This window comes from Aythya ferina (assembly GCF_964211825.1).
Source record: "Aythya ferina genome assembly, chromosome: 2".
NCBI lineage: Eukaryota > Metazoa > Chordata > Aves > Anseriformes > Anatidae > Aythya > Aythya ferina.
The window spans coordinates 153,775,842-153,789,582 of NC_140297.1; positions in this window are offsets into that span (position 1 = coordinate 153,775,842).

Below are 13,741 nucleotides of genomic sequence, written 5' to 3' on the forward strand. Positions count from 1 at the left end.
TAATTCAGGTGGATAAAGAACTGGACTCTTCCCTGCAGGGCAGAGAAAGAAAAGCTGAGCTGCATGTTGCTAGACTTAAAATTTTATTTAAGTTGGTGTGAAAGTTTGGATACAGTGGGTTGTATCTGCTCTCTAAAAAGCTTTGAAATCTCAGTATCAGTTAGTGTGCACTGAAGCTATGAGATTTCTAGTACTGCTGCTGTGTTACCTCAGTGTAAATAAAGTCTCATTAATTTTATAATACAAGTAAATCCTGCTCATACCAGTGATTGATCAAAATCCTGGATGCCTAGAGAGCGATAAGGGAAAGCGGAACAAGCCACCAGTTTTTAATATAATTTGCTGTGAAGGTAGAGAACAAAGTGGATGTTAATTTCCTTATAGCATCAGGTACTGTGAATTGCACTGGGTCTAAAAGACCAGGGCTTGAGTAACACCTGGCTTGGTGTTGTTGAACTTAGAAGAACCTGTGAAATGAAAGAAATTTTTACCAAAGCTGGCAGTAGGCTATTCCATGTGTTCCCAGCCTATTTCAGTCTGCAGTGGGTTGACACATTTACCACACATAAATGTAATGATGGCTAGCACAAACCAGATTAGGGTAAAAGAATAAAAAATGTGAAGATGCTGAGTATCAAAGATCTCAGAATGACTTTACTTGCATGTTAATATTGAATTTTAATTGTTTTCCCTATACTCATTAGAATGCAAGCTTTTGTTTATTCAGATTGTTTAAAATTGTATTTTCAATGTACCTCATTTTTACAAAAGACGTGGTTAGTCTCTCTAGGTTACTGTAGCAAGAGAAATATCTGTTATTGTTCTTGCTTACCAGTGTTATTAGTCTGCTGTGTATGAACAAAGTCTCCTTCAAAATCATAGCCAAATCCCATGCACTCTTCCATGTCTTTAATTAATGTCAATGAGCAATGGATGACCATTAATAAGGCTTGTCTATTCTCTTGTCCTAGGTACTATCAGTACTAGTTGGTATTATTAAGCTGTCCAGTCTGTGGTAGGGCAATAGAAACTGAATGCTGAAAATCTTTAGTTACACTCTCACATGGCTTGCATGTGGCTTGAGGGAGACACAAAGTCATCTTGAGCTTCATTTTCTCTTCTTGTTTCAGAGAAGTTAGACATAAGATTAAATTCATTTATAAAGTACTTTGGAGAAGCTTCATCCAAGTTTTATGTGTTTAGAGTCTGTTTGTCTACATTGAAACTCCCATTACAATAATCAGAACCCAAGTCATTGCAGCCTGTGAATTTCAGGATGCAAATCTCAGGCAAAAAGTAAGGTTTTCACCATAAAATGGGGTGAGCCCCCCACTAAACGGACCCTACCCGTAGGGAAGTCTGCTGTCTCCCTGGGGCCAGGGTCAGGGACGTTGCCAGGAAGCTTCCTAACCTGGTACGCCCCTCTGACTATTACCCCCTTTTGATAGTCCAGGCGGGCAGTGATAACATCGAAGAGAGAAGCCTCAAGGCTATCAAAAGGGACTTTAGGGGGCTGGGTCGGTTAGTGGATGGAGCGGGAGTGCAGGTGGTGTTTTCGTCCATCCCTATGGTGGCAGGGAGGAGTTCAGAGAGGACACGGAAAGCCCACCTGTTAAACACGTGGCTCCGGGGCTGGTGCCAACGCAGAAATCTTGGGTTTTTTGATCATGGGGCACTTTACTCAGCACCTGGCCTGATGGCCGCAGACGGGTCCCTATCTTTTAGGGGAAAAAGGATCCTGGGCCAGGAACTGGCAGGGCTCATTGAGAGGGCTTTAAACTAGGTAGGAAGGGGGATGGGGCTGAGGCTAGGATTGTTGGGGCTGTGCCAGGGGGAACAATGGCAAGGCCGGAGGATAAGGCAATGGCCCAGCTGAAGTGCATCTACACCAATGCACGCAGCATGGGTAACAAACAGGAGGAGCTGGAAGCCATCGTGCGGCAGGCAGGCTACGACTTGGTTGCCATCACGGAGACGTGGTGGGACCAGTCTCATGACTGGAGTGCTGCAATGCCTGGCTATAAGCTCTATAGAAGGGACAGGCAGCATAGAAGGGGTGGTGGTGTGGCTCTCTATATTAGAGAGTCTTTCGAGGCTGTAGAACTCGAGGTTGGGAATGACAAGGTCGAGTCCCTTTGGGTTAGGATCGGCAGGGACAACAAGGCTAGTGTCCTGGTCGGGGTCTGCTATAGACCGCCGAACCAGGATGAGGAGACGGATGAGGAATTCTACAGGCAGCTGACAGAGGTTGCAAAATCATCAGCTCTTGTACTCGTGGGGGACTTCAACTTCCCTGACATATCCTGGAAGCACAACACAACCCTGAGAAAGCAGTCTAGGAGGTTTCTGGAGAGCGTGGAAGATAGCTTCCTGACGCAGCTGGTTAGTGAGCCTACCAGGGGAGGTGCCCCGCTAGACCTTCTCTTCACAAACAGAGAAGGACTGGTGGAGGACGTGATCGTCGGGAGCTGTCTAGGGCAGAGTGACCACGAAATGGTGGAGTTCACTATTCTTGGCGAGGCCAGGAAGGGGACCAGTAAAACCGCTGTATTGGACTTTCGGAGGGCTGACTTTGAGCTGCTCAGGACATTGGTTGGTGGAGTCCCTTGGGAGGCGGTTCTGAAGGGCAGAGGGGTCCAGGAAGGCTGGGCGCTCTTCAAGAGGGAAGTCTTAATGGCGCAGGAACGGTCTGTTCCCACGTGCCCAAAGACGAGCTGGCGGGGAAGAAGACCGGCCTGGCTCAACAGAGAATTGTGGCTTGATCTTAGGAGGAAAAAGAGGGTTTATAAGCTTTGGAAAAGTGGGCAGGCCACTAAGGAGGACTTTAAAGAAGTAGCGAGGCTGTGCAGGGACAAAATTAGGAAGGCCAAAGCTCATCTGGAGCTCAATCTGGCTACTGCCGTTAAAGATAACAAAAAACGTTTCTATAAATACATCAACACAAAAAGGAGGACTAAGGAGAATCTCCATCCTTTACTGGATGCGGGGGGAAACTTAGTTACAAGAGATGAGGAAAAGGCGGAGGTGCTCAATGCCTTCTTTGCCTCAGTCTTTAGCGGCAATACCGGATGTTCTCTGGATACCCAGTACCCTGAGCTGGTGGAAGGGGATGGGGAGCAGGATGTGGCCCTCATTATCCATGAAGAACTGGTTGGTGACCTACTACGGCACTTAGATGTGCACAAGTCGATGGGGCCAGATGGGATCCACCCAAGGGTACTGAGGGAACTGGCAGAGGAGCTGGCCAAGCCGCTGTCCATCATTTATCAACAGTCCTGGCTATCGGGGGAGGTCCCAATTGACTGGCGGCTAGCAAACGTGACGCCCATCTACAAGAAGGGCCGGAGGGCAGACCCAGGAAACTACAGGCCTGTCAGTTTGACCTCAGTGCCAGGAAAGCTCATGGAGCAGATCCTCCTGAGAGTCATCATGCAGCACTTGAAGGGGAAGCAGGCGATCAGGCCCAGTCAGCATGGCTTTATGAAAGGCAGGTCATGCCTGACGAACCTGATCTCCTTCTATGACAGAGTGACGCGCTGGGTGGATGAGGGAAAGGCTGTGGATGTGGTCTACCTTGACTTCAGCAAGGCTTTTGACACCGTCTCCCACAGCATTCTCCTCAAGAAACTGGCTGCTCTTGGCTTGGACTGGCGCACGCTTCGTTGGGTTAGAAACTGGCTGGATAGCCGGGCCCAAAGAGTCGTGGTGAATGGAGCCAAGTCCAGTTGGAGGCCAGTCACTAGTGGCGTCCCCCAGGGCTCGGTGCTGGGGCCGGTCCTCTTTAATATCTTCATCGATGATCTGGACGAGGGCATCGAGTGCACCCTCAGTAAGTTCGCAGATGACACCAAGTTAGGTGCGTGTGTCGATCTGCTTGAGGGTAGGAAAGCTCTGCAGGAGGATCTGGATAGGCTGCACCGATGGGCTGAGGTCAACTGCATGAAGTTTAACAAGGCCAAGTGCCGGGTCCTGCACCTGGGGCGCAATAACCCCAAGCAGAGCTACAGGCTGGGAGAGGAATGGTTGGAAAGCTGCCAGGCAGAGAAGGACCTGGGAGTGATGGTGGACAGTCGGCTGAATATGAGCCAGCAGTGTGCTCAGGTGGCCAAGAAGGCCAACGGCATTCTGGCTTGTATTAGGAACAGCGTGACCAGCAGGGGTAGGGAGGTGATCGTCCCCCTGTACTCAGCTCTGGTGAGGCCGCACCTCGAGTACTGTGTTCAGTTTTGGGCCCCTCGCTACAAGAAGGACATGGAGGTGCTTGAGCGGGTGCAGAGAAGGGCGACGAAGCTGGTGAGGGGCCTGGAGAACAAGTCCTACGAGGAGCGGCTGAGGGAGCTGGGCTTGTTCAGCCTGGAGAAGAGGAGGCTCAGGGGTGACCTTATTGCTCTTTACGGATACCTTAAAGGAGGCTGTAGAGAGGTGGGGGTTGGCCTGTTCTCCCACGTGCCTGGTGACAGGACGAGGGGGAATGGGCTTAAGTTGAGCCAGGGGAGTTTTAGGTTAGATGTTAGGAAGAACTTCTTTACAGAAAGGGTTGTGAGGCATTGGAACAGGCTGCCCAGGGAAGTGGTGGAGTCACCATCCCTGGAAGTCTTCAAAAGACGCTTAGATGTAGAGCTTAGGGATATGGTTTAGTGGAGGGCTGTTAGCGTTAGGTTGGAGGTTGGACTCGATGACCTTGAGGTCTCTTCCAACCTAGAAAATTCTGTGATTCTGTGATTCTGTAAACTCTGTTAGATGTAGCAATTAGCTCTATTCACACTGTAAGTTGTCTAACAACCAGATGTAGTCATCTACATGGTAAATCTCCACTTTTAATTAAAGGAAATCACTACTCAAGTGTTGTATATTAGTTAGCACTGAATAAGTGAGAACTTATGAGTTGTTCAAAGCACAAGCAGTCCTTTGATATATTTATACAGCCCCTAGCACGTTGGTATAAGTAGAGCTCTTATTAACTGCTATAATACTTAGTGCTTTTCTTTGTGAATAATTGTCAGATTAACTTTTAATATAGTTTGTTCCAATCATGGCTTGAAATGAATGTATCTTCATATATTTCTATTCAAAATCAAAGTTTTTATTTTATTTTGGTTTTGGAAGAGACCTCAAAAGTTTATCTAATCTAATACCCTGTGTACACAAGTTCCAAATCTAAAATTAAATTAGGTTTCCCAGGGTCTTGTCCAGTCAAGTTTTTAATATCTCCAAGGGGAGACATGCCACAACCACAGTCCTTCAGGATAACTTACTCCAGCATTTGACCACTCTCACTTTGTCTATTTTTTCCTCATGTCCAGTCAGAATCTCTCTTGGTGCAATCTGTGACTATTGCCTCATCTTTCTCTGAGCACTTCTGAGGAAGAGTCTGGCTCCAGCTTCTCCCCATCTTGTTGGTGAGCACTTGGTCATTCTGTATGATTTACATTCAGTCCTACTCTAAGACTGAATTTCTTTTCAGGCACACATCTTCTTAGTATTGTTCAAATCTGCAGGTTAATAAAACAATGTGGTGATAGACTAGAAACAGATGTTCTTTGCTGACAAATATATCTGAATAATTATCAGTGAGTGTCTGGCTTCTAGTGAAAAGGCTTTATCCATCGAGATATTTTAAGAAGTATCTGTGACAGATTCTACAGAAAGAGTTGCTGATGGTAATTGTCATCTATGCTCTTTCAGTATGGATACTTTGGAAATTACTGAGCCCTTCTTAATATTTTTGTTCTTTCTGATATTTATGACAATTAGCCAACCATGAAATGAAGAAAGAACTAGTGGAAAGGGTCACGTTGTCTCTTCCTGTGATCTGCAGGAGCCAGGCTCAGACGAATCTAATAACAAAGGAATTGAACTCCTGTAATTCTTTTTCATTATGAATCCTTAGCTGTTGCAAATGAAGTACTCTAAATTACTGATTCAAACTCTCCTGAAAGCATCTTTACTATGAAATGGGAGACATAAAATATGGCAAAATGCACACTTTCCTTACTATATGTAGATGAGTCATGATGCTGACAAATATTTGAAAGACAACCCCAGTCTTTACCCAATCTCTAGGTTGATGAGGCACTTACACTACTCAATAAACAAGCTGGAGCCTCCTTCTATGGCTAACCTTCCCCTCAGAAAGGAGTTGGTTGTAACCAGTCTGCCTTCTGAGAATGGTCCTTGGCACGTCCTGTTTTTCAAATCATTTCTGGCATTGTCTGAGACAAAGTCAATTGACCCAGGGCAAATATAGGCCAGAGAGCATGCTAGCAATTAAACAGTACAAATTACCATGGCCCAGTTTTTGAACCTGAAACAGTCCAGTTTATTTGCTATTGTATATGTGCCTTTGAGTATTCAGTGAGCTGCCCTTGTCTCCTGACATGTTAGGAGACATTCTTTTCATTTTCAAGGCTTTCACAACCTTTCATTCTGATAGACAATCACAGTGCAATGAATCATTGACTGTCTGTGGCTTTGTTTGCCATCCCATATATTACAAGGATGTGGTTTAATACACATTCCCTCATTTTGCTGATGCAGCAGACAGCGGGATTTAGAACATGTCAGACTTTCATCACAGCATTACCTATCAGATGGGTCTTTCTGCCAAACCACCTAAGTAACTTTAAAACTTTCTTAGAGAATGTAACATTTTCCTCATTTGGATGAAATTTATCTGATGTTTTTACTAGCACACTTCCATGCATCTTGTGAAGTCAAACAAACCTGATGTTGATAAAATGACAGGAGTGGATGATAAGCTAGTCCTCAGTTATGTTAAAATGTGTATTTAGACACTGAACTTTAAACTGTGTACTACCAGTAGTTCTGCACACTTATACAATCACAGAAAAAATGTGTAGCCATTGAAAACGTGTGCTATGGGTGGTAACAACAGTTACAGCTCTGTTGTTGGATTTTATTATGTAGATCTTTTCTCTCTTGAAAAAAGTCAGCAACTTCCATTTAATTTGTTCTTTACCTATTAAAAGTATTGTTTTTCAACTGAGCTTTATATGTTTTATACAAGTCTTTCAAGAATGAATTCAATATGTTAGCAGTTCTACACATGGAAAAACTGAAATGCAAGTAGTTGCTCTGAGATTTTTTTTTTTACTTGAGTTTATTATTTAGATCATACAGCAACCTCTGGAGATTTTTAGTACTAATGCTGACCTGTTTGTGACTGCAGCTTATTTAAAATATCACTAAATGCAACCTTTTCTGTATAGTCTCAACATTGCCTCAAATTCTATGTGCTTGCCAATAGCCTGATGATTATCTGCTCTAATACCATTATTTTTAGCAATTTAATCTAGTCTGAGTGCTCTTCAATTCTCTGGCTCATTGTTCTAACTTTTTAAAGAGACGTTTTACTTGAACTAGGGAAATGTATTCAATATCACTGACACTGAGACATAAAAATCACATCTGTGCTGGCTGCTCCTTTGGAGGGTGGGAAGTGCAGCTGCAGATGGCAAGGGATGTCTGCAAGCAGTGGAACCAACTCTAGAAGAACCTGAATTATGTGCCTAGCACTCACTCATAGGAGTTAGCTCCTATCTTTGCAAACAATCCTGGCTATGCGTGGAGTTATTTGGAGTGATAATCTACACTGGGTCTTGGTGCTGACATCTTCCTGCAAAGGAAATTTTCCAAAAGGAATCATCTCCAAATAACATTCCTTTATTTAAAGGTATATGAGGGTAACATGTGACATGACATTCAAGTCACTGTACAGACTCCAGTACTAGAGATAGGAACAAAAGTCCTGCTTTGAGGGTGTGCTTGCTCTCCTGCAGATGAATGAACCAGCCATCAAAAAAAGACTTGTGATGTTCACGACCACATGGGCTGTGGGTAAGAAACTAAGAATGAAGACAGAAATGCCCAAATCCTTCTCTAAGGACAAGAGTAGGCTTTTAAACCATGATAGTTCAAAGCTGATCTTTACTGACTTTAAGATTGCCAAAGGCAGTACTCTATATCTCTAATTGGGATTGTGTGAGATTTGTTCATTTGGAAAATACTCTGCTGTGTAGGAAGCCTCAAAGCTGCATTTTCATTCACATGATAAGGATGCTTTCTCTCTGTTGATGACATTAATGGAGTAATTGTCAAAGCCTTCAGGATGGTTTTACGGGTCATTGATGAGAAAAGCCTGTCCAGGGCAGAAGTCCTCCATCACAGAATGGAGAAATGCTCAAATAGGAGTGGTCCAGATGGGAGAAAAAAAAAAAAAAAAAAAAAAAAAAGGCGCCAAACAAATAAGAAAACCCACCTGTGTCGATCATTTACTTTTTTAAGTCCGTGAATATTCTATTCAGTTTGTATACCTAAAGACATAGGGAGTGGACAATCTGCTGCATGTGAACTGGTCCAAAACAAGGCAGGGTTCAAAGTATCCCAGTGACCCAAGGTGCCTTCATATTGCAAACCAGGACTTAAACATCTCAAGTATCTGTGTCTTTGCTATGGGCTGAATGGAAAACCAGGATCAAATGCAGTCCCAAAGCTCTACTATTAGTCTAAAGATTTTGTTCAGCAAAGTGTTTAATATAGCGCTGTCATTAGAGAAACCCCTAATTAAGTGTACAAGACCAAGGGCAGTAGAAAATAAATTACTACTTCATTTTACACAGGTGATCAAAGCAGAGGGCTAATTAAACAACTCTCAAAATCTGGATAAGCAGAATGAAACACAGATCTCTATCACTGTGTACAAGGCCATCCTTCCACCAGGATGTCAGCTAACTGTTTAAATCCAGGTTTCTATGGCTCAGACCTTTTGCTGGTGATCTGGAGCAGGGACATCAGCTGAGCACAGTGAGCTGAGCTGAAACAACAATTCCCAAGAATAAATGCAATGCACCCAGCTGGGATGGAGGCAAAGAGAAGGGTGAGAAAGGGTTAACACCTTTTAGTATATTCATCCCGATACAAGTTTAGCATCCACTCCACAACACTTTGAAGCCTGCATCTCCATGGAGCCCGTGTTCCAGGTCTCTGTGACCTCTTGCAAAGGAGCTGGTTGTAGATCATTACCATGTAACATGGGTCTGAGGCATGAGAGCCAAATTCATTCTAGTTAGGCAGCCAGTGTAAGTCTCAGAATCATAAAAATCCATGCATTTGCTTTTCTCTGCACAATTCCTCATCTTTAAAACTGGGATAACGCTGACCTTCCTCACACAGAGGTTACAAAGAGAAATCCATTAATGTTTTTGCAGTGAAATGAAAGCTAGAAGGTTAAGTGGTTGTTGTTCATGCCAATAATTCATCACACTGGGCACAAAATTAGAGTTGACAGCGACCTTTCCTTTCCCGAAGTCCTGTTTTGGGCCAGACTCTGATGTCTGTTCTCCTGGCATAAATCCAGAGTATATACATTAATAACAGCAGAACGGTTGCTCGTTTGCAGTGGTAGAAAGTAATCAGAACCTTTTGCTCTCCTTTTGTATTAATTCTTATTGTTATACAGATATCAAATCATGCAAATCATTTCAGGCAAATAAATATTTTTTATTGCTAGAATAAAGTTAATAAATTAATTATCCCTCATTTCCATAAATGTATCCAAGTAGTAGAAAGTGTTTCTTAGTGCCATTGCCTCATTATTTCCTCATCTGGCTGAAATTAAATCTAAGAAAGAGTAGAGAATGTTATTTATACATAGTATATACACTTATATACAGTTATACACTGTATATTTATATACAGTAGAGAATCCTAGAATATCCTGAATTAGAAGGGATCCATAAGTATTATCAAGTCCACCTGGCTCCACACAGGGATATGTGAGAGCCAAATTATATGTATGGAGAGCTTATCTATGTAGGAGAACTTCTCTTGTATAGGTGAAGACCTTTACATGGGGCTTCACTTTTGATTTCATCAGCTAAAAATTTTCAGGATCATAAGAATAATTATGACTCCTGGCTCCAACTCCTGTAATAAATGATGCTTTATGTACACTATTGCAGAGAAAAGTGTTACTAATCTTAAAGTCAGCAAACTCCTAAGTTAGTGAAAACTTGGTGTATACATTTGTATGCTTATGCAGCTTTGCCATATTGTCTCCCTGTTTTTATATTTCTATTTTTTTAGGGAGACAGGGAAAGTTTCTGCAAAAAAGGTTATGATATCTGATTGGGTTCTTTACGTGATGGAGAACCAAACTGTTTGGTTTATTTATTTATAGAGCTAATCACCCTTTAAACCATTTCTTGTCTTAAAAACACCATCTTGAATCTTTGCCCCGAGTTGCTAGCCACAAAACATTAGTGAAGGCAAGACTTGTAGTACTACTTCAGTATAGGTGTGCACACCTGGGGTTTATTGAAGTTGGTGAAATCAATTTTACTTTGAGGTTTTTGTCAGTTATTAACCCAAACTTAATGACCTTTTAAATAAGTACATGTTTTTGCAGTGAAGACAAACCTGAGACATTGCAATATAAGATGGTGATGCTGCAAGCAGAGAAATATTTATTTATTTATTTATTTATTTAAAGAATGGAAGACAATGCTGTATTATGTTAAAAAAGGCAAGATCCCAGATCATATTTTGTCCAGGATTAAACCCTCTCACATTTAAAAACTAGTCAGTCAATATTCACTCCCCTTTTTAAAAGGAAGCAGCAGTTGTCTGTAGCTGGGATGGTATTTCAACAGGCTTTGCTCTTCTGGCCTGTCTGAAAAGTATCCAGAGACTGCCAAAAGTCCAGGACAAAGATAAGGACAGGGTGCGGTATGTTGACAGAGTCAGGAATATGTTGACTGGAAGTATGTTGACTGGAAGAAAAAAAGAAAATGGCACTTTTCCTCTCTTGCTTATAGTAAAAACAACCCAAGGAACCTGAGATAAATGTGGATTGCCATCTTTTACCAGCTCTTGTCCTGCAGCCAGTTTTACCAATGTGAGTGAACTTTGATGCAGCTTTATTCAGTGAAGGTGATAAACCACTAAAAATTATAGCAGCTCAGAGCTCCCAGGTGGCAGAAAGGTCCTGGGTGCCCATGCAGCTCTGCAGGGCTTCCAGGTACAAAGAAAGATGTTTGTCCCTAGCACCTTCCCCAGGTTTGCAGGCTGTCTCTGTGGGCAGCACTGGCTATCACACACCAAAACAGGTACCATCGTGGGATCATTTCTAATTTTGCCTGTGAGCAGGTAACCAACGTCACCAAAAAATCATCTTGAGACTTATAATGAGCCCCAGAAATTTCTCACTGGTACTCATCAAAACCCTTCTTGGACTGCATAATTCACCTGAAATCTCTGTATGCTCCCTCTTGGATGAAAGGAGGTAAGTGGAATGCTAATTAGATTACAAGAGCCACTAGGTCCATGGGTGGTTAACAGTATCAGTAGTGCCATGCTACCAATACAGCTTCTACCTATGGAGAACATCTATAACTGCCTGAAAGTCGTCTCTTTTCTTCTTTCAGTGGTTTGAAAGCTGGGGCTGTGTCTATACTATTAACTTCAGAAGTGCCAGGGAACGTTTATGGGTACTTATCTCTACTGCTAAATTGCCAGATTGGACCCCAGCATGGCTGTGGTGAGGTCATGTAGCCCTCCCCCGGGAAATTCCTAGACACAGTCCAGGAGATAGATCAGGTCCATTTCCCACAGGCACTTTAGATGTCACTACCCTGATTTGAATGTTAAAAGAATTTAATAATATAAATGTGCGTTTTTCCATGCTCTAGTGCTAAAGAACAATCCAGACACATTTAATTTCTTAACACAGGCATAGCTTAGATTTCCCAGAGATGAAATGATAACAACAAAAGAGATCAAGAATCCATTTCACATACTATGTCAGCAGAATATGTTGTGCATGAGCCTAAAAAAACAATATGCACTTCATTGCTGAAGATTATATAACAGTGTAGAAATCTCACTTTTGTAATTGATATTGCTCCATTTTCTACTGGGGAATATAAATCATGGATGGAATGGAGAAACCTTAATGAATCAATGTCATAGCATGCAAATGCCTGAGTAAAATTCTCCTTTTATGGCTGTGTCAGAAATTATAGTGGTATAAATGATACATGCAAGTAATCCTACCACAATCTAGCAAGTCCCAGTTTATCAGCAGGGCTGAGGTAGCTGATCCTCTGCCCATACCATTTTAAATAAATCATATTTGTTTAAAATCCCTTCGCAGACACTGATTCACTGAAGCTTATTTCACCTGTGCAGACACAGTTTTCCTGACTGAAAACCAGCAGCAGAAAAAAAATATATATATATAATATATAAAATAATATATATTATGTATATAATAATGAAATAATAATAATAAAAATAATAATTAAAAAAAAAAAATCCTTTAGAAGCAGGACTACCTAAAGGGTTTAAACTTTTAACCAGTATGGTAGAAGATGCTAAGTATGGCTAGTATTCTGCTGACAAGAGAGAGATCATTAAGTTAATCTCATTCTTTATATTTATCTGCCCATCATGGACAAGTGGTCATTCTTTGCTTCACTCAATGCTTTATCTGTTTAAAGGCTATGGAGCCAATGACAGAAGTGCATCACCAGCAAAATTCACGGCACTCAGAAAAACTAACACAAGGCAGTGCCTCTTTGTAACTACTGCTGATGCTGTTTCTGGAAATGTGAGGTTGCTCAGCTGTTTCTGTGAGGCGAGATGGGACACAGAACAGGTGAATCCTTAGAGGAAGAAGGCAGGAGAGGACAAATTCAAAGCTGGAAAAATCAGCTTCTCATGATTGAGTGGTTGTTACAAAACTGGTGTAAGATAAGTTGGCTTCCAATGATTTACACACATATGTTGTGACAGGGAAGTACCACTGAAGAAAAGTGAGAGAAGTTAGGAAACCTGATTGGGGGAGAGGTCTGGCAGGCACCCTGTTGGTTGTATGGCAGACCCAGATTAATGAATATGCAGGCACCTGGATATTTGGCTTGAGGTAAAGGAAAACGTGTAGGTTTGGCTCGGTACCCATTCCTGGTCAAGTGCTGCTTCCCCCATAGTCACAGCAAGGATGCAGATAATGTGGGATGAGCACTCTAGCTGTGGTTATAATTATTGACCTACACACCTCAGAAGAAAATGGTAACACTACTTCTGTCTGCTTTTGTTACAACTCATCTCCAAAAATCCCTTGACCTGAAGCTATGAAGAGTTTATGTTAAATTAAAGATTTGAGTTTAAAAAAAATAATAATAAAAATAATAATAATAAAAAAAAAAAGAAAAAAATCTCACAAATCTCTATTTTCAAATACTCTAGAATTAAATACAATAAGATTTTAAGCTGAGTAGACCTGCCAGTTTGAAGGGATCTTTTGTTAGGAAGTAAGTATACTGAAAGATGGGGCTGAAAGTTCACTAATAGGATCAGCTTTCATTTTGACTTAAATGTCCTTGTTACAGAAAATTGAACACAGGTCTGACTGATAGCATTTGCCACGTTGATCCCATGGGCTTTGAGGCATATAGAACGGCTACTGCTAGTATGAGGTGGGGGAGAAGTTTGGGATTTAATGCAAATACATCCAGCAGAGCTATTTTTTCGGGGGGCGTGGGGGGAGGAAGTAAAAATGAACAGTTACTTTACCAGCTTGAACACAAACCAGGAGTCTAGGGTGTGTCTACCATTTACTAAGTGTTCAGTTATCATTGGGTCATATTTCATCTGCTGAATAAACTTTCCAAACTCTGTGGCTTAAGAAGAGCTTTGTCATTTTAAACACCCATTAAAGAAG